The sequence below is a fragment of the Salvelinus namaycush genome, chromosome 33 (assembly GCF_016432855.1).
Source record: "Salvelinus namaycush isolate Seneca chromosome 33, SaNama_1.0, whole genome shotgun sequence".
Taxonomy (NCBI): domain Eukaryota; kingdom Metazoa; phylum Chordata; class Actinopteri; order Salmoniformes; family Salmonidae; genus Salvelinus; species Salvelinus namaycush.
This window is the reverse complement of record NC_052339.1, coordinates 964,101-985,894: the sequence shown is the minus strand read 5'-3', so window position 1 is coordinate 985,894 and position 21,794 is coordinate 964,101. Positions and strand designations below refer to the sequence as shown.

The following is a 21,794-nucleotide window of genomic DNA, read 5'->3' as shown; positions in this document are numbered from 1 at the left end:
TTTTTTGGTCTACAACAAATTTGATATTGACAAATATTGTTCCCCACATTCATTGTTGCCACTAACTTACTAGGACGCAAAATCACCTACACATAACGTTACTGATAACGCAGTAGCAAAATAATGTAGTAGCTAGAAGTACAAAAAACCAACGCATGACAGCCACAACCAAGTGAGGTCAGCCTGAGAATGTAGACGCTGCTATCAAATTCAATGTTTGATTACTACATGATTTCATAGTACATATCACACAGGTCACGACCAAAACAAGGCTCAACAAACACCTTGCTAGACGTAGCTGAGTTCTCTCAACTCTACGATATAACGTTACATCTCGATGTAAGATATCCAAAGTACATGGATCTAAGTTAAACTAACGTAGAGATATGCTAAACGTTGACACAACTAACTTCCGTTAGAAAAACTAGTTAGATGCTTTCGTAGACACAGTGAAAGATAATCTATATATGGGTGTCAGATTTGATAAATAACTGCAGACTCACTTTAACCACACCCCGTTTGCCAGCCACGGTGTATTTGTCTTTGCTTTGGTAACGTTAGCAAGCTAAAGGCTAGTAGGGCCACATTCAAGTGCAGCTCTAGCTGGCCAAGTTGAGAGGACACAGATAGAGACAAGACCGAGGAAAGACGGAAGCCGAAATGGCCAATTCAGTGATGCACATTGTAAATATCTCATGACAAGCGACGCCTACAACTGTCGCAGTGTTATTATTTTTATCAACACACACTTCAACTGGATGTGCTTTTCACCAAAGAGGGAAGCTAGCAAGCTGCATACAGTAGGTTAGCCATGCTAGCTAGCTTAGCAAGGGTGCTGTGTAATTTACATGGAGGTGCAGTCGCAGATTCATTTACCTGTTTGTTCGCGACCAGATTTGATTATTTTCCGAACCTCAACCCCCGACCCTCTAAGTTGCGTGGCTGTTGTGTTTCTGCTTTGCCAAGCCGATGATGTTGCTGTTAAATTGCGCTCCCAATGCTTAGGATGCTGCCATATTCCTGACAGGCGAAAGCGCACGCGCGAAACCTAGGTTTTGATTAATGCCGCTAATGTCAGAAGTGACTATTCATAGCAGTTTAGGTCAATTAACGTAGCAGGTTAGGATAATTAGGTTAAGGCTTGGAAAATAGTTAGGGTTATATGCACATTTTGACGTCACGTTGACATTCGCGGCATCCCTTCTAGACATGTCTGTCATGAGTGTGTCAGCTGATTGGTTTGTCAGGAAGTAGCGCTTTCTAAGCGAAGTTGTCTATAAGCCCAGATCTAGGATCAGCATCATACCAGAGAGTGTAATATCACGTTCAAACAATTGGGAACTCGGAAATCTCCGACTTCAGTGGGTTCAACGCAACTGGGAACTCGAAAAACGGTCGTCCAACTCCGGCTTTCCGGCCTGCCGCCTGAAGCTCACCAACGTCATGATTTGACGTCGTTTTTTCCGAGTTCCCGTTTGTCTTGAAAGCACCATCTTTCTAGAGCTCCGACTTTCAGGCCTGAAGATCACTGACGTCATGATTTGACCTCGTATTTTTGGGGAGTTCACAGTTGTCTTGATTGCACCATAATCCGTGTGTATTGAGAGCAATACATATACTGAACAAAAATATAAACGCAACATGCAACAATTTCAAGATGTTACTGAGTTACAGGTCATTGATGAATTCAGTCATTTGAAATAAATTCATTAGGTCCTAATATATGGATTTCACATGACTGGGAATACAGATATGCATCTGTTGGTTACAGACACCATAAAAATAAATGATGGTCCTCAGGATCTCAGGGTCTCATGAGGCTGGTTGGATGTACTTCCAAATTCTCTAAAATGACGGAGGCGGTAGAGAAATTAACATTAAATTCTCTGGCAACAGCTCTGGTGGACATCCCTGCAGTCAGTATGCCAATTGCACGCTCCCTCAACTTGAGACATCTGTGGCAAAGTCTTGTGTGATAAAGCTGCATATTTTAGAGTGGTGTTTTATTTTTCCAGCACAAGGTGCACCTGTGTAATGATCATGCTGTTTAATCAGCTTCTTGATATGCCACACCTGTCAGGTGGATGGATTATCTTGGCAAAGGAGAAAAGCTCACTAACAGGGATGTAAACAAATTTGTGCACAAAATTTGAGATAAATATTTTTTTTGTCCATATGGAACATTTCTGGATATTTTATTTCAGCTCATGAAACATGGGACCAACACTTTACATGTTGCATTTATATTTTTGTTCACTGTATAACTGATCTGCAAATAAACAGTAAACCCAAAGAATTAGCAGAAAGACGCCTTCCAAATTAAAACGGTGCATCACTTTTCCTCTCTACCCGACCACCATATAATGTTATCTACAAGTTACTTTTAATTAAATAATTTTAAACATACTGTACATTTTGGTACATTCACTCCCTGTCATAGTTTTCTCACAATTTCTGAGAATCAGTATAGTAATCACATGCAGGCAGTGGTTTCATCTGTTATTTCTAAAGGGGAATAAAACACAGAATAGGCAAATACATGAAAAGAGACAGAATGGGACTGTATACTTTAATGCAAACAAAGTCAGCTTCATAATTGTTTTGCGTTTGCTGTTGTCCTCTGACAAAAAAAAATCTCCAAACTTTGAACTGGTGCAAAATAAATGAAGTCATGCCCACTACTGTTTTCATTCCTGAAACGGTAAAATGTATTTAATCAAGAGTGTTGTAGCGCCCTCTATAGAAAGCATCTTGACCCTTCCACTCAAAGTAGTAACGGCAGGATCCACTCTATGTTGTCACAGGTAAAGGTCTAACACACATACAGGCTAGGATTGATGCCATCTATATACAAATGAGTGTGCTATTTAAGATGCAATTGTATTGACTACCTGAAAATGTAATACAGATATTAAATAAGTTGAACCCTCCATCACCTCCCTACTCTATTACAGTACACTCTGGTAGAGACCTAATTTGACTTACATATGGCGCAACAAATCTATGTCTAGATCACAAGAACGTCCTCCTCAAATGTGCACTCCCAGAGCATAGATAAAGATGACAAAAACAGCTAAGTATCATGAAACAATAAAATGACAGTTTGTAGAACTCAGGTCAGTCACACTAACAGCCTTGTCAAACCAAATAGCTAGAGATAGCAAACCAAAAGTTTCTAGAATTGTGTCATGTGATAGACTCAGTGTAGTCAATCAAAGTACAGTTGGTCTGTAGTTCTCCAAATGTAGTTCTCTAAACAATACAACACAATTCAGCAGTGACCTGCCAGCCAGCTCCTCAAACCGAGACTATTGATTTTAGTGGCACCTGGGTCCCATACCATAAAGTGTGATAACTCACCGGGCTTGAATGTAGATGGGAAACATCTTGGCTTCTGTGACTGAGTGGCAGAGTGATGTTGAGAGTGGGACAGGGACACTGAGTGGTCACGTTATGAAGCATCTGATTCAGGGGCCTACCAGTAACCTTGCGCTGCTCATTAGCTAAATTGAATTATAGATAGACACAAGAGGAAAGGGGAGCATTTGGCTTCTATAGGATCCTGCAGAAACAAAATGTACATTGATATCTACAGGCTTCAGAGAAAAGAGGCAAGGAGGGAGGCCGAATGAACTTTTACAAACTTTTTATTTGGTTCACATGAAGTCAAATGGGAATGAAAGAACACACATGTTGCTCTATTTATATAACATATAAAAAAAATTATCATCAGATAAACAACAGATAAGGATTTTCCAATCTGCAACAAAAAGTGAATCTCAGGGGCCTGTAAAAGGGTCACAGATCACAGAATTAGCTGTGGTTGTTAAAATACCTTCAATGTGCTTCTCTGAGCCATTTAGAATAATAGGGCAGCACAATATGCGTACACACATCATGAGGTCAACATGTCATGTAATAGGCCTAATGTACACTATCTTTATGTACCCTAATGTATTGTCATGAACATGTCATCCTTGAACAATTAATTACACAAATTCAATGACAAAGTTTTATAAAGACCCTCAATGAAGATAAAGGAGGTCATGTTCTTTTGTTTTAAGTTAATGTTTTCTTTTGTTTTTTTATTGGTAATGAAAATATATCGTATAAAGCGGTATATATTACTGGCAAATTGCTCATACTGTATATACAGAAACATAGTGTAGTATTTCTTTCTGATTAAAAAAGAAGAAAGCCAGAGAAAGAGTAGAAAAATAATAACATCGGAGATTAAATCTGAGTGAATGTGATGCATCCTCTAACTAAGTAACATGTAGCATCATCACCTAGCTCAACCCCCATACACATTGACTTAGTTGCTGAGACATAAAGACACTGATTACACTGGTTCATGGACCCCCTGACGGACAGTTGGCCTGACCAATCTGTCTTCAACTCTCATTAAATTGCACTGGCATGAATACTCAGCATACACTACAATACTGTCTGGTCCACTCAGCATACCTGCTCCCCAATCCTCACTCCCAGAGCCCTGAGTTTCTCCTGACCCACCTGAACTGACCAGGAAAAACTCCAGGCCTTCATTATTAAAGGAGATACACTTCACAGAGCTCAAAAGGTAAGGAATACAGTTAAGGGCTTACTTGGTACATCTATTTCATCATGCCCATCTAGTGTGGTGGTTGACAGGAAAACTATTTATTTTTTTAAACAGCTGATGTTGCCAATACTTTTGCAGATTTATTTACAAAGAAAATATATTTACTGAGCGATAATGTAAACACCCATTCTTCCAAACAAGCTATTGTCCAATGGATTGATGATCATATTATGAGCAAAAAAACCTGATATTTTAGTCTCCAAATGGTGTCAGTAGAGGAGGTGTTAAACCTATTGAAGTCATTACCCGATGGTAAATCTACAGGGTATGATCTTATGGACAATATTTTACTTCGCTATGCTGCTCCCCAGATTGCAGCTCCAATGAAATACATATTTAATTGGTCACTGGAAAAGGGGATTTACAAATGTATGGAAGCATGCTAAATTGTCCAATCCCAAAAGACAGCAAAAAAAAACATTACTCCTGCCAATAATCGACCAAATAGTCTACTCCCTTCACTCAGTCAGATATTGGAGGGTATTGTGAGTAGACGAATATAGGAGTACATGGGAAAGAATGATCTGATTACAACCAATCGGCATGCTTATCGCAAAAAGCATTCCATTACCACTGCATTGGTTGACATGACTGACCAGTGGCTTAATGCTATGGATAATGACATGTTTGTGGATGTACTATTTTTTTTATTTTAGTGCAGCATTTGATTTAGTGGATCATGAAATAATTTTGACAAAATGATTGCATTATGGGTTTAAGGAGGCAACATTGAGTTGGGTACAGTCATATCAAACAGACAGGAAACAGTCCACCTTATCAATGGGTCATTTTCTTTCCCTCCTGCTTTAATCTGTGGAATACCGCAAGGCAGCTGCCTTGGGCCACTTCTTTACATAATATATACCAACGACCTTCCTTATGCCTTATCTGAAACTCAAGATACTATATTTGCAGATGATTCTACAATTTATACAGCAAGACAATCGGTTCAATAGGTACAGCAAGCTCTACAAGTAGATCTGGGAAATATCAGGGAGTGAGTTTGCCGGAAGAAATTAGTTTTGAACACCAAGAAAACCAGGGTTATGTTGGTCTGTTCCACCAGGAAAAGGCCAACACAGCATAGGATACAATTAGGTATGTGGGAAGTACACATTGAGGAAGTGGCAGAAACCAAACTACTAGGAGTGCAGCTAGACAACTGCTTATCATGGTCGTCTCAAATTACTCATCTATGTAAAAAAAAAAAAATGCATGCATTTTCAGAAGGATAGCTAAATATTTCCCGGGAAAGATTCTTAAGCAAACAACCCAAGCATTAATTGGGAGTCAGGTGAACTACTGTTCTGTGGTCTGGAGAACTGCATCAGAAAGTTAAATTAGGAGGCTACAGATTGCACAGAACAAAGCAGCAAGGATTGTTTTAAGGTGGAGATATGGTTCTTCTGTTGTAGTCATGCTCAATACTCTTGGTTGGTCATCGATCAACAAGATAATTGAAAAAAACATATGAATATTATTCAATCATAAAGTATCTGTTATGAATAATTAATGTTATTTAAGCATAAACAGTGGTGGAAAAAGTACTCAATTGTCATACTTGAGTAAAAGTAAAGATGCCTTAATAGAAAAAGACTCAAAGAAAAGTGAAAGTCACCTAGTAAAATATTACTTGAGTAAAAGTCTAAAAGTATTTATATTAAACAATCCAGATGGCACATTTTTCTTGTTTTTTTTATTGACAGATAGCCAGGGGCACACTCCAATACTCAGACATAATTTACAAACGAAGCATTTGTATTTAGTGAGTCGGCCAGATCAGAGCCAGTAGGGATGACCAGAGATGTTCTCTAGATAAGTGTGTGAATTGGGCCATTTTCCTGTCAAAATGTAACAAGTACTTTTGGGTATCAGGGAAAATGTATGGAGTAAAAAGTACATTATTTTCTTTAGGAATGTAGTGAAGTAAAAGTAAAAGTTGGCAAAAAATATAAAGAGTAAAGTAAAATACAGATACCCCCAAAAAACTATTTAAGTAGTACATTAAAGTATTTTTACTTAAGTACTTTACACCACTGCAAACTCTATTCACAACAGAATTCAGTTGGTAAGAGACAGACATTCAGTAAATACTAGAAATAGATTGTCCACCATCTATCTATGTGTTATCCAGACAGAAAAGAGAAATGGGCAAAATAACATTTCGATTTAGAGCAATAAAGAAATTGAATAATTTATCTGAGCAAACCAGAAACGTTCAACATATAGATTCAAACAATACTTTAGAATCATTTAAATACAATAAATTGGAAGGTTGTGCGGGACTATGGTAGATGAAAGAATCAATCTATCTTTTCAGACTGTTAAGAGTATTTATCTGGTCAATGTGTCAATGTGTTATGTCTGTTTGTAACAGTGTATTATACTGTATGTGAAAATATGATCTTATTATAAATTGTATTTTAATGTTTAAGGACTCTTGGTAGATTAGTCCAAATGAGGACTAAAAGAGATCCTAATAAAATCAAACATGGTTAGAAAAAAGAAAAGAAAAAACAAACACCTGTCCAACACAAGCATTTCGCTACAATGTGTATGTGACCAATACAATTTTATTTGATTTTGATCTCCCCGTCATCTTTACACCTCCTCCTCCTGAGTGCGCCTCCTATGGTGCAGCTGCAGTTCCCCTCCTGGTCAGCTGCGGGTAGCAATGAGCTGGTAGCGGCGTGGCACATTAGCGAAGCTGCTGAACTCTGGGCTTATGTTAATGTTGTCAGGTCCTCCAGGGCAGGAGAAGGAGAAACGTTGCAGCAGAGATACAAGCAACAGAAAGATCTCCATACAAGCCAGAGACTCCCCCACACAGGCACGCTTACCTGCAGAGAAGGCCAAGAAGGCAGGGTTCTTCTGGAAGTTTCCGTTCTGATCCAGAAAATGATCAGGGTTGAAGGTTGTGGGTGTGGCCCAGTGGTCCTGGTCTCTTAGAACAGAGTGAACCATGGGAATTATCACGGTGCCTTGAGGGATATTGTACCCTCTGAATGAGATATTCTTGGTGGCGTAGTGCGGGATGTTGAACGGGACGATGTCCAGGAAGCGCTGCACCTCATGGATGACAGCGTCTGTGAAGGGAAGGGACTTCCTGTCCTCCATCTGGGGAATGCGTTGTCGTCCAATGACTGTGTCAATCTCCTGCTGCATGTGCTGAATGCTCCCCGTAGCCAGGCCAGTGCGGCGAGGTGGAATAGCCCGCACTGGGCTGTGCTGGCGAACCGGGGACACCATGCGTAGGGCTGGTGCCATGTACCCCGGCCCGAGGAGACGCACTGGAGACCAGATGCACTGAGCCGGCTTCATGGCACCTGGCTCGATGCCCACTCTAGCCCGGCCGATACGAGGCACTGCTATGTACCGCACCGGGCTATGCCTGCGCACCGGGGACACCGTGCGCCTCACGGCATAACACGGTGCCTGCCCGGTCCCTCTCTCTCCACGGTAAGCACGGGGAATTGGCTCAGGTCTCCTACCTGACTTAACCACACTCCCCGTGTGCCTCCCCCCAATACATTTTTGGGGCTGCCTCTCGGGCTTCCAACCGCGCTGCCGTGCTGCCTCCTCATACCACCGCCTCTCAGCTTTCGCTGCCTCCAGCTCTGCTTTGGGGCGGCGATATTCACCAGCCTGAGCCCAAGGTCCTTCTCCGTTTAAAATCTCCTCCCATGTCCAGGAGTCCTGAGATTTCGGCCGCTGCTGCTGCTGCTGCCCGTTACCACGCTGCTTGGTCCGGTTGTGGTGGGTGATTCTGTAACGTTCATCGTGAGGAGAAAGAGAGGAGGACCAAGATGCAGCGTGGTGAGTATTCATATTCCTTTTAATGAAAACCGAATACTCGAACAAAACAACAAAATAACTATAACCGAGAATAACACGAAACGAAACAGTCCTGTCTGGTGACATACACAAAGACACAGGAAACAGGAACAATCACCCACAACCCACAATACAAAACAGGCTACCTAAATATGGTTCCCAATCAGAGACAACGACTAACACCTGCCTCTGATTGAGAACCATATCAGGCCAAACACATAGAAACAGACAAACTAGACATACAACATAGAATGCCCACTCAGATCACACCCTGACCAAACAAAACATAGAAACATACAACGCAAACTATGGTCAGGGCGTGACAACCTGTCCCCAAGGGGTGCTTCCAAAGCGCAGTATGGCTGAGAGGATGTTGAGCAAATGCAGGAAGTTGTCATCCTCGTAGCCGAAGCGCTGGCCGAACACCAGGGAGCAGATGACGTTGGACACGGTGCGACTCAGGAAGGGCTGGGGGTCAAAGGGCACAGCTTTAGTGCCGTCCAGACTCTCTATGAGATGTTGGCTCTCCTCCTGTATCCACTCTTCCATTCTCTTACGGCCCATCCCAAAGTCTCTCAGTGTGGTCAGGGTGAAACGACGCAGCTTGCGCCAACGCTCCCCGTTACTGATGGCCAGGCTGTATCCCTTGGTAGCTCGGACCAGAAAGGGGACGGGAGCTCGTCCTATGAAGTCCTCAGCCTGGTCCACCAGAGCCTCCTTGACCGCCTCGTACCCCACCAGCACCACAGATACACTGTCATCACTGGCCCATACACACCACTCCAATTGGTGAGGGTCTTGAAGGGGGCCTGTTTGTCCATCTGAAGCAGGTTGCCTAGCAGCGGCAGAGCGCGGGGTCCGGGGGTTAGACGGATATGTCTCTGTCTCCTCAGCAACCACAGTAGAACCAACACCAGGCCGCCCAACACCACGCTACTACAGATCTCCATTACTCCGGCAGGCAAAACAACAATGTGGCTTGTTCTTGTTCTCTTCTTCTTCCTCTGTATTCTTCTTTATTCTTTTTCAACCCACCTCTCTTTATCTACACCTCTCTTTAGTGTTTTCTTTCTCTCAGTGCAGCAGTGGCTGTCTGTCACTGTTGCATGCCTGACTGTGTGTGTGAGTGTCTGTGTGTGTGTGTGTTGAAGATGTTTGCAGAGATAAGTGGGTGTGTTGAAACTTGTCTGGGACAGAGGTAAACAACAGATCATTTGATTGGCTGCTGACATCACAATCACGTGACTGCACCTTGACCACCAAACAATTTATGCTTCTCAGGCCAATGTAAACAAGGCAGATGACAGTGCAGAAAACCCAAAGAGTGGAAAGGACTGATATCTAATACTGTGTCTGTCTAGGTTTTAAAGCATATTATTTTTATTAAACGGAATACAACAAGGATAATAAGGATAATAACAAGACAACCATAAAAAACTGAGGACGATGTACATGACAATATTCTGTGGCGTACAGCAGGGTCAGCCACCAGGGGGAGACTTGTCGAAGCCTGGTGACAGACGGAGTGTATATCACGAGGCGATGGCTCCATCTGCTGGACATGCCAGGTCTCGACAGGCTCTCCGGCCAGGACTAATTGGGGCTGATTGGGAGTTGGTGAGTAATCAAGGGCTGATTGCTCACCAGCTGTGCAAGTCCCATAAAGCTGCCAGAAGGGCAGCACACAGGGGAGAGTAAGAAAGGACTCCCGCATAGTTGGGGACGGTTGCAGAGGTATGAGGAGGGAGTTGAGTTTTTGTGCCCGACAGGATACAGCAAGACCCGAAGCCCAGAAGACATTATCCCGGAGAGGGTCTCATGGGGGAGACCTATCCTTTTCTTTTTGATTTATTATTTAAATAAACACCCTTGAAACCGAGCTAATCCTACTCTGTCCGTGTCTGATCTGGGTAAACGTCTTGACCAATTGCGGGCATTCTGATAACGTGGTCAGATCAGGGTTGACGTTTACACAGCATCAGCATGGACGAGTTGATAGCTCAGTTCGTCTGGGCCCAACAAGCACAACAGGCGGTTCAGGAACGAACGCTGGAGGAACAGCGACTACAAAACGTCCGCCTCGTTGAGGAAATCAGGAAGCTGTAAGGAGGAGCGTCTCCTGAATCACATCCCAAACAGTTTTTAATCAAGCTAACGGAATACGATGACATCGAAACATACCTCTGTACGTTTGAACAGACAGCACTACGGGAAGGATGGCCAATGCGGAAGTGGGCTAGTCTGTGGCCCCGTTCCTCTCTGGGAATGCCCAAAAGGCGTATTGGGACCTGAACGACGAAACAGGCGGCTAACTACGACGGACTCAAACGGGAGATACTCAGCCGCTACAGGTACAGCCTGGCCCATCGGGCTCAACGGTTCCACGACTGGAGGTTCGTACCCGACACATCCCCCCGAGCCCAGATGAGCGACCTACTGCGCGTCACCAGGGCATGGCTCCTAACCGACGTATCCACCCTCTCCATCCACGACATAATGGTCCTGGATCGCTTCTTACGGGTGCTACCCCACGACATGAAGAGGGCAGCAAGTCTATGTGTGCTCCAGACCTTGGAAGACCTCCTGGAAGCAGTGGAGATGCATCAGAACACTCAGGCCCTGCTGAGTGGTAGCCTGGACGAGTCGGCAACCCGTTCGAGGGGACGGAAGGACAGCCCCACCACTGTATCCCCCGAACCGACAGTCGGCAGGGCCAAAGGACCGCAAACCCATGGAGAGACGGCTGGGGTAGGGCCGACCCGCCACCGACGACCCCAGGTAGATGGAGACCAAAGGAGGGGTTTTGAGTGTGGCGCCCGGGGGCACATTGCCTGGAATTACCCGGCTCGAGAGGAGTCGATGCCATCAGCTAGCCCTGGAGGCGAGGTGGGTCATGCCGTGAACTGTCACCTCCTGTTGGGCGCCCCACAAATCAACTGCACCCATGGTCCCGGTGAAGGTTGACGGACACGACACGGAAGCGCTATTAGACTCCGGAAGTAAGGTTACGCTTGTAACCATGAGCCTGCTGAACCAGGAGACCGAACGGGGTAGGGGGATGTCCATTTCCTGTGTTCATGGTGACAAAGCGGTATCCAACCATATGGACCAACATCGTGACGCCGCAAGGGAGCTGCCAGATGATGGTGGGTGCAGTACCAGAGTTGCCGGTACCTCTCCTATTGGGACGGGATTGTCCGCTGTTCGCGGCCCTATGGGGGCACGAGTTGACGAAAAAGATACGAACCGGCCGAAGAAGAGAGCGGGGACGACCCATCGCCTGTGCGGCCCGGAAGCAACCAGCAACCTGTTAACCAACCTGTATCTACCGGGCCGGAGTCGGAGGGGGCACCGGAACCCAACCCCCCCCCGGGGAACCACTGGAGGAGGAGCCCAGCCTCCCCCTCCTCGATTTCGAGGGGCCAGTCGAGACACCCGCTGGGGGCCAACTGAGGGGACAATTCGGGACGGCCCAGTGGGAGGATCCGAACTTGAAAGCCGCCGCAGCCCAAGTGGTAGCGGTGGATGGACAGCTACTTCCGGGGGTGAGTGACTGGCGATACCCCCATTTCCAAATCAAGAATAACCTTTTGTATCAGGTGTCGCGCCAACAGGGGGAACTTCAAGAGGTATTGTTGCTGCCCCGACAGTATGTGAGAACCGTTCTTCAGCTGGCCCACACGAACGTACCTGGGAATGGAGAAGACCCGGGAATGGATCGTCGCCCGGTTCCACTGGCCCGGGATGAGGAGGACCGGAGTGTCAACTCACTGCCTCGAAAGCCCACTTCCGAAACCCATTGGTCCCCCTACCGATCATCGGGGTGCCCTTTGAACGCATCGCCATGGACATAGTGGGACCCCTGGTAAAAACAGCACGAGGACACCGGTACATCCTGGTGATAGTAGATTATGCCACCCGGTATCCCGAGGCCATTCCCCTACAGGCGGCGGTATCCAAGGGAATCACCCGGGAGCTGTTCCACCTTTTTAGCCGGGTGGGCATCCCGAACGAGATCCTGACAGACCAAGGTACTGAGTTTATGTCCCACCTAATGAAAGAGTTGTGTGCTCTCCTGAAGATCAAGCAGATCCTGACCTCCGTCTTTCGCCCGCAGACGGATGGGCTCGTCGAGCGCTTCAATAAAAAGCTCAAACAAATGCTGCGGAAGGTCATCGAGCAGGACGGGAAGAACTGGGACCAGCTACTACCCCACCTAATGTTCTCAATCCGAGAAGTACCCCAGTCCTCCACTGGGTTTTCCTCTTTCGAACTCCTCTACGGGAGGAGACCACGCGGCCTACTGGACGTCACCAAGGAGGTGTGGGAAGCCCAACCGACCCCTTTACGCAGCGTGGTAGAGCACGTGGAGACGATGAGGGAGCGGGTGACAGCCATATGGCTAGTCGTGAGGGAACATATGGAGAAGGCCCAACGCGCCCAAGCCCAGGTCTACAATCGGGGAACCCAGCTCCGAGAATTCCAGGTAGGAGACAGGGTGTTGGTCTTAATGCCCACGGCCGAAAGTAAGTTCCTGGCAACATGGCACTGGCCATATGAGGTGATCGAGAAGTTGGGACCTGTCAATTACCGCGTACGGCAACCGGGGAGACAGATTTACCATGTGAACCTGTTGAAGAAGTGGCACGAGAGGACATCCTCGGCGATGTTATGGTCGGGACCCAGGACGCCAACGGTACCAGTGGTGGACCCGAGCAATGAGGACCTTGACCCGGCCCAGAAGCAAGAGCTCAGGAAGCTCGTCGATCGGAACACGGCGGTGTTCTCCGAGAAGCCGGGCCGCACGACCCTCATTGAACACCACATCCGTACCCGTACCCATCCATTACCTCTTGTGTATTTAACCCTCTGTTTCCCCTCATGTCTTTGTCAGAGATTGTTTCTTGTTAGTATTGTTTTTTATGTGTATAGGTGCGCGACGGGTCTTCGTACCCATATTTGTTTGTTTGTTTCTTATTAGTGTTATGGAGCATGTATTTGGACTTTCATTAAAACTTCTTATGGCTGCAAGGGGCAGTATTGAGTAGCCAGTTAAATCGTGCCCATTTCAAACGGCCTCGTACTCAATTCTTGCTCGTACAATATGCATATTATTATTACTATTGGATAGAAAACACTCTCTAGTTTCTAAAACCGTTTGAATTATTTCTCTGAGTGAAACAGAACTCATTCTGCATCACATTTCCTGACCAGGAAGTGGAATGTCAGAAATCGATGCTCTGTTCAACTTCCTGCCTATACATGGGCATGATACGTAAGAGTCTACGTACACTTCATACACCTTCCCCTGGTTGTCAAGAGGCGGTGAGAGAAGAAATTTCGTGTTTATCTTGGTCTGAGGTGGAATTAAAGCTCTTTGTATGACGTGACCGTCCATTTCCTGTTTCTGGAGCGCGCGAAAGGGGACATGGATTTGCCTTCTGTTTAGCTGTCGTTATGGACGACTAACATCTCCGGTTTAGATTTTATTTGATACATGTGACCATATCATCGTAAAGTATGTTTTTTCAATATAGTTTAATCAGATTATTGAAATTTTTTCGGGAGTTTTGCCGTGTTCCGTTCTCTGACTTTGTTGACGTTGGAGAGATCCGTGCCACTTGGCAAGTGCCCATGCTAAATCCAGAGGGAAATTTGCCGTTCCAGATCCAAACAACGACTGTTCTGGACAAAGGACACCTTGTCCAACATTCTGACGGAAGATCACCAAAAGTAAGAAACATTTTATGATGCTATTTCTAATATCTGTCGTGCATGTGAACTGGTCGTCGGCGCCCAAGTGTTTCTGGCTATTGTGGCTACGCTAATATAACGCTATATTGTGTTTTCGCTGTAAAACACTTGATAAATCGGAAATATTGTCTGGAATCACAAGATGCCTGTCTTTCAATTGCTGTACACTATGTATTTTTCAGAAATGTTTTATGATGAGTATTTAGTTATTTGGCGTTGGTGTCTGTAATTTTTCTGTCTGCTTTCGGTGCAATTTCTGACTGTAGCTGCAATGTAAACTATGATTTATACCTGAAATATGCACATTTTTCTAACAAAACATATGCTATACAATAAATATGTTATCAGACTGTCATCTAATGAAGTTGTTTCTTGGTTAGTGGCTATTTATATCTTTATTTGGTCGAATTTGTGATAGCTACTGATGGAGTAAAAAACTGATGGAGTAAGAAAAGTGGTGTCTTTTGCTAACGTGGTTAGCTAATAGATTTACATATTGTGTCTTCCCTGTAAAACATTTTAAAAATCGGACATGTTGGCTTGATTCACAAGATGTGTACCTTTCATATGCTGTATTGGACTTGTTAATGTGTGAAAGTTAAATATTTAAAAAAAATATCTTTTGAATTTCGCGCCCTGCACTTTGAGCTGGCTGTTGTCATAAGTGTACCGACGTCGGGCTTGCACGCCAAACAGGTTAAAAGACTCCATTTTACACTCCGTTTGACTCTCCTGCGCCTGACTTCCCTGCCACCTATACACACGACTCTGACAGAATCTCTGACCATAATATGAAGTCAGCAGGAGAGGACACTACGCTCATGGAGGTGGAGGAACGCGTCCGGAAACAAACGGAGGAGATTGAATGTTTGACCGCAGTCATGGATCGCATTGTCCAGAATATGGACCGCTGGGAGAGACAGGGAGTTTCTCCAGCGCCTCCACTCCCACAACCAGGGTATTCCTTGAATACTTTTTCCCCTCCTGAACCGAACAAAATCCATTTACCCCAACCCATTGGATACAACGGAGATACTGCCGGCTGCCAGGGTTTCCTCCTTAAACTTAAGTTGTATCTGGCCACGGTCTCCCCAGTACCATCGGACCGTGAGAAGAGTTGCGCCCTCGTCTCATGCCTCACCGGGAAAGCCCGGGAGTGGGCCAGCGCTGTGTGTAGAGAGGAGGATGCGGCGTTGGACCATTTTGAGGAGTTCATCCGCCATTTCCGGATGGTATTTGACCACCCATCCGAAGGCAAAGCGGCGGGTGAGCGCCTCTATCATCTGAGGCAGGAGACGAGGAGTGCACAGGAGTTTGCTTTGGAGTTTAGAACCTTGGCTGCCGGCGCTGGATGGAGCGACAGGGCCCTGATCGACCATTACCGCTGTAGTCTACGCGAGGACGTCCGTCGGGAGCTGGCCTGTAGAGACACCACCCTCAACTTCGACCAGCTGGTGGACATGTCCATCAGGCTGGACAACATGCTGGCTACTCGTGGACGTCTAGATCGGGGTCTGGTTGTTCCATCCTCCTGCACCCTCTCTCCCGAACCTATGGAATTGGGAGGGATGGTGCGCAGGGAGACCGGAGGGGGTTCCCGCTCGAGCACCATCTATGGTCGCAGAGATCACACTGCTGGTCGGTGCCGGGTTGGTTCCTCTGGGAATAGAGAAGGCAGGCAGGGCACTCTGGCATCACCCCAGGTGAGTAGGCACCATTCTCATCCAGAGCCCTCTGTCGCACTAATGTTTGTCTCTGTCACTTTTCCGGATTTTTCCCTGCATTCCCAGTATAAGGCGCTAGTAGATTCAGGCGCAGCTGGGAATTTCATTAATAAAGATTTAGCTCATAGTTTAGGGATCCCTATTGTTTCTGTGGATATGCCTTTCCCTATTCATGCCTTAGATAGTCGACCATTAGGTTCAGGGTTTATCAGGGAGGTCACCGCACCTTTGTGTATGATAACGCAGGAGGGTCACAAGGAGAAGATTAGTCTTTTCCTTATTGATTCTCCTGCGTATTCTGTGGTGCTAGGCCTACCCTGGTTAACTTGTCATAACCCCACTGTTTCTTGGCCACAGAGGGCTCTCACAGGGTGGTCGCGAGAGTGCTCAGGTAGGTGTTTAGGGGTTTCCGTTGGTGCTACTACGGTGGAAAGTCCAGACCAGGTCTCCACCGTGCGCATTCCCCCCGAATATGCCGATTTGGCTCTCGCCTTCTGTAAAAAGAAGGCGACTCAATTACCACCCCATCGACGGGGGGATTGTGCGATAGACCTCCTGGTAGACGCTGCATATCCCAGGAGTCACGTGTATCCCCTGTCGCAAGCGGAGACGGTGGCTATGGATACATATATCTCTGAATCCCTGCGTCAGGGGTTCATTCAGCCATCCATTTCACCAGCCTCTTCGAGTTTCTTTTTTGTGAAGAAGAAGGATGGCGGTTTACGCCCGTGCATTGATTATCGATGTCTCAATAAAATCACGGTGAAATATAGTTACCCGTTACCTCTGATAAATACAGTTATTGAGTCAATGAACGGGGCACGCTTTTTCACAAAATTGGATCTCAGGAGTGCGTACAATCTGGTGCGTATTCGGAAGGGTGATGAGTGGAAGACGGCATTTAGCACCACCTCAGGTCATTATGAGTACCTTGTCATGCCATATGGGTTGATGAATGCTCCATCAGTCTTCCAATAATTTGTAGATGAGATCTTCAGGGACCTGCACGGGCAGGGTGTAGTGGTGTATATCGATGATATTCTGATATACTCCGCTACACGCGCCGAGCATGTGTCCCTGGTGCGCAGGGTGCTTGGTCGCCTGTTGGAGCATGATCTATATGTCAAGGCTGAGAAATGCTTGTTCTTCCAACAATCCATCTCCTTCCTAGGGCATCGGATTTCCACTTCAGGAGTGGAAATGGAGAGCGACCGCATTACAGCCGTGCGTAATTGGCCGACTCCAACCACGGTAAAGGAGGTGCAGCGTTTTTTAGGGTTTGCCAATTACTACCGGAGGTTTATCCGGGGTTTTGGTCAGGTGGCTGCTCCCATTACCTCACTGCTAAAGGGGGGCCCGGTGCGCTTGCAGTGGTCGGCTGAGGCGAACAGGGCTTTTGGACACCTGAAGACTCTGTTTACCTCGGTGCCTGTGTTGGCTCATCCGGATCCCTCTTTGCCATTCATAGTGGAGGTGGACGCATCCGAAGCTGGGATAGGAGCAGTGCTCTCTCAGCGTTCGGGTGTGCCACTGAAGCTTCGCCCCTGTGCTTTCTTTTCGAAGAAGCTCAGCTCGGCGGAGCGAAACTATGATGTGGGGGACCGGGAGCTGTTAGCTGTCGTACAAGCCTTGAAGGCGTGGAGGCATTGGCTTGAGGGGGCTAAACACCCTTTTCTCATCTGGACTGACCACCGCAATCTGGAGTACATCCGGCAGGCGAAGAGACTGAATCCTCGCCAGGCAAGGTGGGCCATGTTTTTCACTCGTTTTGTGTTTACCCTTACTTACAGACCAGGCTCCCAGAACGTCAAGGCAGACGCATTGTCTCGGCTGTATGACACAGAGGAGCGGTCCATGGATCCCACTCCCATACTCCCAGCTTCGTGTTTGGTGGCGCCAGTAGTGTGGGAGCTGGACGCGGACATTGAGCGGGCGTCACGTGCAGAGCCCTCTCCTCCTGAGTGTCCAGCTGGTCGTCTGTACGTTCCGTCTGCTGTCCGCGACCGATTGATCTATTGGGCTCACACGTCACCCTCCTCTGGTCATCCTGGGATAGGTCGGACGATGCGCTGTCTTGATGGGAGGTACTGGTGGCCCACTTTAGCCAAGGACGTGAGGATTTATGTTTCCTCCTGCTCGGTGTGCGCCCAGTGCAAGGCTCCTAGACACCTGCCCAGAGGTAAGCTTCAACCTTTACTCGTTCCTCAACGGCCGTGGTCGCACCTGTCGGTGGATTTTTTGACTGATCTTCCACCTTCACAGGGTTGCACCACGATCCTGGTCGTTGTGGATCGGTTTTCGAAGTCCTGTCGTCTCCTCCCTTTGCCCAGTCTCCCTACGGCCTTACAAACTGCAGAGGCCCTGTTTACACACGTTTTCCGGCACTATGGGGTGCCTGAGGATATAGTGTCTGATCGGGGTCCCCAGTTCACATCAAGGGTCTGGAAGGCATTCATGGAACGTCTGGGGATCTCGGTTAGTCTTACCTCAGGTTTTCACCCCGAGAGTAATGGGCAGGTGGAGAGAGTTAACCAGGATGTGGGCAGGTTTTTGCGGTCCTATTGCCAGGACCGGCCGGGGGAGTGGGCGAAGTTCGTGCCCTGGGCAGAGATGGCCCAGAACTCGCTACGTCACTCCTCCACTAACCTCACTCCTTTTCAATGTGTATTAGGGTATCAGCCGGTTCTGGCTCCTTGGCATCAGAGCCAGACCGAGGCTCCTGCGGTGGACAATTGGTTTCGGCGCGCTGAGGAAACCTGGGAGGCAGCCCACGTCCACCTTCAGCGCGCCATAAGGCGCCAGAAAATTGGCGCAGACCGTCGCCGCAGTGAGGCCCCGGTGTTCGCACCAGGGGACAGGGTCTGGCTCTCGACCCGAAACCTGCCCCTCTGCCTGCTCTGCCGGAAGCTGGGTCCGCGGTTTGTGGGGCCGTTTAAAGTCCTGAGGAGAGTGAACGAGGTATGTTATAGGTTACAACTGCCCACTAATTACCGTATTAACCCCTCGTTCCATGTGTCTCTCCTCAGGCCAGTGGTGGCTGGCCCGCTCCAGGAGGCTGAAGTGCGTGAAGTTCCTCCGCCTCCTCTTGACATCGAGGGGGTCCAGGCGTACTCTGTTCGATCCATTTTGGATTCGAGACGTCGGGCGAGGGGCCTTCAGTACCTCGTGGACTGGGAGGGGTACGGGCCGGAGGAGAGATGCTGGGTTCCGGTGGAGGACGTTTTAGATCCTTCCATGTTAAAAGAATTCCACCGCCTCCATCCGGATCGCCCTGCACCTCGCCCTCCGGGTCGTCCCCGAGGCCGGTGTCGACGCGCTGCTGGAGCCGCGCGTCAGGGGGGGTTTACTGTCACGACTTCTGCCGAAGTCGTTGCCTCTCCTTGTTCGGGCGGTGTTTGGCGGTCGACGTCACCGGTCTTCTAGCCATCATCGATCCATTTTTCATTTTCCATTGGTTTTGTCTTGTCTTCCCACACACCTGTTTTCAATCCCATCCATTACCTCTTGTGTATTTAACCCTCTGTTTCTCCTCATGTCTTTGTCAGAGATTGTTTCTTGTTAGTATTGTTTTTTATGTGTATAGGTGCGCGACGGGTCTTCGTACCCATATTTGTTTGTTCGTTTCTTATTAGTGTTATGGAGCATGTATTTGGACTTTCATTAAAAGACTCCATTTTACACTCCGTTTGACTCTCCTGCGCCTGACTTCCCTGCCACCTATACACACGACTCTGACAATATCGGATTCCGGAGGCCTGAAGGAAGGCTGTGAAACAAGAAGTGGAGGCTATGCTGAGGATGGGGGTCATTGAAGAGTCCCACAGTGCATGGTGCAGCCCCATCGTGTTGGTGCCCAAACCGAACGGTAGCCTCCGCTTCTGTAATGATTTCCGGGGTGTGAACGACATAAGCTTATTCGACGCCTACCCCATGCCGAGGGTGGATGAGCTCATCGAGGTCATCGTTGGCAGCCTCCTCCCGGGAGAAGACGGCATTCTCGACACCAGACGGTTTGTATCAGTACCGGGTGCCCCCGTTCGGTCTCCAAGGAGCCCCGCCCTGATGATGACTGATGAACAGAGTGCTTCGATCCCACCAGCAGTACGCAGCGGCCTATCTGGATGATATCATCATCCACAGCCAAGGTTGGGAAGAGCACCTGACACCCCTCCAGGCGGTGCTGGACGCGCTCAGACATGCCGGCTTGACCGCAAACCCCAAGAAATGCAAACTAGGGTTCGAGGAGGTGGAGTACCTGGGGTATTTGATCGGACGGGGGAACGTCAAGCCCCAGGAGAGGAAGGTTCACGCGGTACGTGACTGGCCCGTTCCACGCACCATGACACAGGTCAAGTCCTTCCTGGGACTGGCAGGATACTATAGCCGGTTTATCCCCAACTTTGTGGCTATAGCTTCCCCCCTCACTGATCTAACCAGGGCCCGCCTCCCGAAAACAGTGAAATGAATGGACGAGACTGAAGCAGCGTTCAGCCGTCTGAAGGAAGTGCTGTGCTCCCATCCGATTCTTGTAACGCCTGATTTCCAGGTGCCGATGGTGGTCCAGACGGATGTATGCGATACGGGATTAGGGGCCGTTCTGTCCCAGATACACGATGGGGAGGAGCACCCCATCATGTACATCAGGCTCCAGACGTGACGTTGGGCATTCAGGCCAAAGAGTTCAATCTTTGTTTCATCAGACCAGAGAATCTTGTTTTTCATGATCTGAGATACCTTTAGGTGCCTTTTGGCAAACTCCAAGCGGGCTGTCATGTGCCTTTTACTGAGGAGTGGCTTCCGTCTGGCCACGCTACCACAAAGGCCTGATTGGTGGAGACCTGCAGAGATGGTTGTACTTCTGGAAGGTTCTCACAGAGGGACTCTGGAGCTCTGTCAGAGTGACCATCGGGTTCTTTGTCACCTGCCTTATCAAGGCCCTTCTCCCCTGATAGCTCAGTATGGCCGGACGACCAGCTCTAGGAAGAGTGTTGGTGGTTCCAAACTTCTTCCATTTAAGAATGATGGAGGCCACTGTGTTCTTGGGGACCTTCAATGCTGCAGAAATGTTTTGGTACCCTTCCCCAGATCTGTGTCTCTACACAATCCTGTCTCGGCGCTATATGGACATTTCCTTCGACCTCATGGCTGGGTTTTTGCTCTGACATGCACTGTCAACTGTGGGACCTTATATATACAGGTGTGTGCCTTTCCAAATCATGTCCAATAAATTGAATTTATCACAGGTGGACTCCAATGAAGTTGTAAAAACATCTCAAGGATGATCACTGGAAACAGGATGCACCTGAGCTCAATGTCGAGTCTCATAGCAAAGGGTCTGAATATTTATGTAAATAAGATATTTATGTTTTTCTTTTTATAAATTTGCAAACATTTATAAAAACTGTTTTCGCTTTTTCATTATATATTGTGTGTAGATTGACGAGGAAAACAATTAATGAATACTTTTTAGAATATGGCTGTAACGTAACAAAATGTGGAAAAAGTGAAGTGGTCTGAATACTTTCCGAATGTACTGTATAGCCCCTCAAGTAATTTAATAGAATGCATAGAACTAGAAATGTTAACCCAACAAGGAACTTGTTCAATGGCTGAACGTTTTTTTTTATTGATTAATTTATAAAAAAAAATAATTATTCAAAATACAGATCAACAATTTACATTCTTACATCATACAAAACAGAACGCAGGTATTAACGAGAAAATACTGGAGCAAACAAAAATAAATAAAAAAATTAACACTCTGAAGAAATCTTCTTGTAATGATTTAGGAAAATGTTATTCTTATTGTTCATTGGGGTTAATGTTTTAATAAAATAGATCAATTCAAAAAAATGTAA

The 21,794-nt window shown here is 47.0% G+C and overlaps 1 protein-coding gene and 1 pseudogene across 1 annotated transcript in view; both read right to left on the bottom strand.

Moving 5' to 3' along the window:
- LOC120027774 (dnaJ homolog subfamily C member 13-like) overlaps window positions 1–1,028 on the bottom strand; it is a 58,553-nt gene extending 57,525 nt beyond the window's left edge. The window contains exon 1 of the mRNA XM_038972801.1: window positions 877–1,028. The gene's annotated coding sequence lies outside the window, so the exon portion shown is untranslated. The remainder of the gene's footprint in view (window positions 1–876) is intronic.
- A 6,117-nt stretch (window positions 1,029–7,145) lies between these two features.
- On the bottom strand, window positions 7,146–9,625 carry LOC120027628 (annotated as a pseudogene).
- Between the last annotated feature and the right edge of the window lie 12,169 nt (window positions 9,626–21,794).